The sequence below is a fragment of the Camponotus vicinus genome, unplaced genomic scaffold, assembly GCF_025532165.1.
Source record: "Camponotus vicinus isolate PSW18456_S1 unplaced genomic scaffold, iyCamVici1.0 SCAF_11, whole genome shotgun sequence".
Lineage (NCBI taxonomy): Eukaryota > Metazoa > Arthropoda > Insecta > Hymenoptera > Formicidae > Camponotus > Camponotus vicinus.
In genome coordinates, this window is record NW_028141947.1 from 6332739 (window position 1) to 6338279 (window position 5541).

Here is a 5541-nt window from a genome sequence, read left to right on the forward strand (position 1 = left end):
TAAAAAAAGATGGACGCACCGCGCCCCTGCTTATGCCCGGCGAGTGTTCTGTCGGGCGGCAGCTTCCGGCGGATGGTATTGCCGGGAAAACGTAACGATGCCGGGATGCATCGTTACAATGGTTACTGCATATCTGCATCCAATGGGGAATCACGAGAGAGCAAATTGTTGCCGTTGTAACAGATAATGGTGCAAATATATTGAAGGCCGTCATCGATATTTTTGGAAAACACAAACACCTTCCGTGCTTCGCCCATACTTTGAATCTTGTCGCATTTAATCTAATTGATGAAGAGCCAACAGTTCATGCTATGTGCGATAAGGTGAAAGCACTCGTTACGTTTTTCAAGCAGTCTGTAGCAGCGACAGATGAGCTCAGGAAATACACCGAGAAAAAGCTAATCCAAAGTGTTGCGACGAAGTGGAATTCAACGTATTTTATGCTCGATCGATTTATCGAGCTATCAAAAAGCGTCGGTGCAGTACTGCTTAAGTTTCCAAAATCATTACCGATGTTATCTGCAAGTGAATTGCAGCTCGCGAGAGAGACTGTCCAAGTATTGAAGCCTATCGAGGCTGTATCGAAAAAAGCGTGTGAACAAGCTTATGTCACGGCCAGCAAAGTTATCCCATTAATGAACTGTCTGAAAAATAAAATGGAAACGTTGAAGACGGATTTGATCACAAGCGCGGAAATAAAGTTAAGAGAGTTACTTTTGGCTAGTTTCGATAAGAGGTCGGAAAAGTTGCGGAAAAGTTGAATACATGACTCTTCTCGCTATTTCGACGATCCTGGACCCAAGGTTCAAAAAACTGCATTTTCATCATTCACTCGCGTACTCGCAGGCGATACAAAAGATTATGAAAAAAATGCAATTGACATTTAAAGAATCATGTGATACTGAAAAGGAAAACGTCGCTCGCCAAAAAAACCACACCACCGACAATAATCTCTGATCTCATCACGAAACTCTTCTCAGTCATCAAGCAGTTCATGAAGAAGAAATCTATTCGAGAAGTGAAATGCCGACCGATCTAAAGCATTATCTTAATCAACCGACGACTCCACTGAACGATGACCCTTTGAACTATTGGCATAAAAACAACGTGTATCCGATATTAAATAAGGTAGCACATCGTTATTTACCTATAGTAGCAATATCTGTCCCGTCGGAACGCTTGTTTTCTAAGGCAGGTAATATATTAATCAAAAGTCGAAACAGGCTTTCGCTGAAGCATCTACAACAATTGTTGTTTCTTTCGTCACTTTCGATCAAAGATTGGCTAATCGATCAATAAAGAAAAGTGAAAAAGATTAATGCGTTAAGATACTTTTTATTCTTGTTTTCAACCTTTTTTTGTGATATAAAAAGATCGATTCTCACAATTTCGATCTTTTACACTCTGATTTTAGAGAGAATCGATTTTCATACCGGCGATTCAGAATCGATTCAGATATCGATTTTTAATACAAGATCGAACATACTTTTTCTCTAGTCATTGTTCCGTCCGATTTCATATACTCTATACAGGGTGTAACTGAAAAAGCGCCCACGGAGCAAATAGCGTTATTCCTGATTAAAAATCGAGTTGAAAAGTCCTGAACCATTTTTTTCTATAATGCTTAATAAAGCGGTAATTATTGAGTAAAATTGCGCCAATAAGCACCGACTTTAGACGAGCGCACGTCAGTGAGCCGCGCGCCTGGTAATGTACATGAGCGCTCCGCCGTTATGCCGCCATCGTGCAATATTCTTATGCGTTGTAATAATGTGAAAAACTTTAATTTGCATTAAAAATCATATTTCTTCCGTCAAAAACGTTTCCTTAAAAAAAAATTTCGACAAGGAGGCTAAAAGTCGGTGTTTATTGGCGCAACTTTACTCAATAATTACCACTTTATTAAGCATTATAGAAAAAATGGTTCAGGACTTTTCGACTCGATTTTTAATCAGGAATAACGCTATTTGCACCGTGGGCACTTTTTCAGTTACACCCTGTATATCTGTTAGATAAGTAATTAGATACACTCTTTATATATTTTCGGATTTGCTTCCTTATCAGGGTGTATTTTATCTTGGACCATGAAATATTATTAAAGGCATTTTTTTTTTAATGTCTAAACTAATGCCCACAGCAACGCAACCATTAGCAATTTTTTCTTCAATTATTCTAGTCACCTTCTGTAGTGCATCAATTGTTGAGTGATTTCTGTGGAAACCAAACTGGTTTTCTAATAGTCTTCTTTTGTTGTTTGTCAATCACTCTTGGATTCTCAACATTATGATCCGTTCGAAGGTTTTGGCGATTTTATCTAAAAGACAAATCGGCCTTGCCTTCGGAATTCCATGCTCATCTATTTGTCCTTTAGAGATTAAAACGAGTTTCGCTACCTTCCATTCAAAAGGGAAAATATCTTCTTTAAATATCTGGTTAGAAACTCTGCTATAATTCCAATGAGATCTTTTCTCCACGCCACACACGTCAATTCATCAGGACCGGGCGCAGTATTATTATTGCAATCCTTTCTATTGATAGTTCGGAACACTTTGCCTTCCGTAACGTTCCATTCAAGAGGAATGGATTTATTGGTGGTAATTTCATCCCTGGAAAAAAGACTTTCTATCAGTCTCATCAATACGTCGGGTTCTAAAGTAAAAGTTAGTCCTGGAGAATGGTTTCTTAGTCTTCCTATTACAATTTTATAAGGTTGGATTAGGTTAGATTAGGGGTTTCCTCAGGAGGTTAGGTTGAGACTGTCCCAGCGGGACACGTTGCGAGTAAATGTAGTTTAACGCCTAAATGCTTGATCTGTGCGGAAATTAATAAAGAACATAGGCATAGAATCGGTTCGACGATATGCATGCAGAATCAAGGATTTCCTCGGGAAGTCCAAAAGATTCGCGGAACGGTAAAGAGCACGAGTGGAGGAATCGTGCAGTCGCACGGCGTTCAATCTTAAATATAATGAGTTTTAAGTGCGTTCAAATAAACGTGAATCATAGTTGGTCAGCTTTTGACTTGCTTAAACAACACGTTTTTGAATCTGCGATAAGTCTTGCTGTAATATCAGAACCCCCAAATAATGTAGTAACTTCCAACCGCTGGTTTTCCAGCTCAGATAAATTAGCAGCGATACTTTGGAACCCGGATAGTTCCATAACAAATATTTGTAGGCAAGTCAGAAGCGGCGTTGGTTTCGTTGCCGTCAAATATGATAAATTTAATGTGTTGTCTTGTTATATTTCGCCGAACGTGCCTATTAGAATTTTTGAGAACACATTGGAAAATATAAGCGGGTGTATTCGCGCCTTTTCGGGTCCTTCCATAATCGGAGGCGATTTTAATGCCCATTCGGTGCACTGGGGCTCTTCTAGCACGAACAGAAGGGGTGCCCTGATGGAGCGATGGGCTGCATCTGATGGACTGTGCATTGTGAATAAAGGTGGTGCATATACATGCATCAGGCCCCAGGGCAGTTCCGTGGTCGATTTAACTTTTGTTTCGCACGGAATCCTTGATCGAATATTTAACTGGAGGATTCGTGAGGATCTTGAATCTCTCTCGGATCATTTGTATATTAATTTTGAAATCTCTAATGTAAATAAAAAGAATCTCGATTCCTCGCACAACAAAAGATGGAATTTCAAGAAAATGGATATCGAATTGTTTGTTAACTCTTTAGAATTTATCGCCACATCTCAAGTGTCTGAAGATACCTTCCAATCCGCTGAATTATATTCTAAATGGATGCACAAAATAGTGAGAGATTCATGCAATGTCTCAACCCCAACGGTATCAGTTAGGAATAGTCGGAGGCTCACATTTTGGTGGTCCCAGGAAATCGCTAATTTAAGAACCAATGTCGTTAAAGCACGTAGACACCTCGTGCGTAGCAGACGCAATAGGATTTCTGTGAATGAGGCAGAATCGATGTATAGAATAAGCAAGAGAGCCCTTCGTACAGCCATTAAACGAGCTAAAAATAAATCCTGGGGAGAGCTTATAGCTACGATTAATAAGGACCCATGGGGTCTCCCCTATAAAATAGTATTGGGGAAATTACGAAGGTCCATCCCCACAATGTCTGAAACATTGGAAAAGAACAACCTAGAAAGATTGCTAACGACTCTCTTTCCAAACAACGTGAGTACGATTCGCGCGCCCATAATTCCTCCTTTTGAATGGGACGAAGAGTTAGAGGTTAGTTTCGCCGAAATAATGAGATTCGTTGTTAAGCGTCCAGCCAAAAACACCGCTCCTGGGCCTGATAGTGTAAAAGCGACTGTTTGGAAAAAAGTTCCACCTATAATCTTACAGCACCTTGCAAAGTTGTTTACTGTCTGCATGCGAGAAGGAATCTTTCCAACCGCCTGGAAGCGAGCTACACTCGTCCTAATCCCGAAAGGATTGTCACAAGATCCGACAATTGAAATAAAGGCTCGTCCTATTTGCCTGTTAGACGAAATAGGCAAGATCCTTGAGCGGATTATCGCAGATAGAATAAATCTGGTTGGATGCGAATCCAGAATTCGATCTTTCTGAGAATCAGTTCGGCTTTCGACGGAACAAATCCACAGTAGACGCACTGATCGCAGTTAAGAGTTTCACGCAGGAGATTGTTAGAGAGGGTGGAGTCGCGATAGCCGTTGGACTCGACATTACTAACGCTTTTAACTCGATCCCGTGGTCGGTTATTATGTCGGCAATGGAAACCAGACGGATTCCTGATTATTTGCGTCGGCTGGTCGGCGATTATCTGTCCGCCAGATATGTGATGTGCAAAACCATCGATGGCACAACAGAGGAAAGATCGGTGAGGGCGGGCGTTCCGCAGGGGTCGGTCCTAGGACCACTCTTGTGGAACGTCGCCTTCGATTCCGTTTTGCGTCTACGTCTACAGGAGGGTTGTCGTGTAATTTGCTACGCTGACGATACCCTCGTCATGGCATCTTCGCGTAGACTCTTCGGCGCAATAGTGAATGCTAATTTGCAAATTGCTAGAGTGGTTCGCCACATATCTGAACTAGGCCTCACAATAGCGGAGAATAAAACGGAGGCAGTTCTGTTCTCCAAAAGAAAGCCAAACCTCATGCCATCGATAACCGTCGGCACTTCTAGGATACTGGTCGGAGAGGCCATGAAGTATCTTGGCGTGATTGTCGATGGCTCTTGGAAATTCCGCGAACATTTCGGTTATATCGAAGCCAAATTGGGTAAGGTCTCAAGCGGGTAATCAGTTCTGGATGGATGCATCCAGCCTGGAGTCCCGCACTACCCGAAGCTTCCCCCGAAGTGGAGGGTGTCCGTAAATGGACACCGTTAAAAAAAAAAAAAGGTTGAGACTGTCCCACTAAAGTGCGGTTTTGTGAGGGAAAATTTTTAAATCGGTTTTCTCGATGTTTTAAGTCGCGGGGAGTCTTTTGAGACTCATTTGTGAAAAGTGGTTTTTTAGTGTCTCGTATACTATGTGGATTTCGCTCGGGGAAGCTGTTAATATTATATATTAACAATTAACTGTCGCTTGGCTCCACCTTCCCT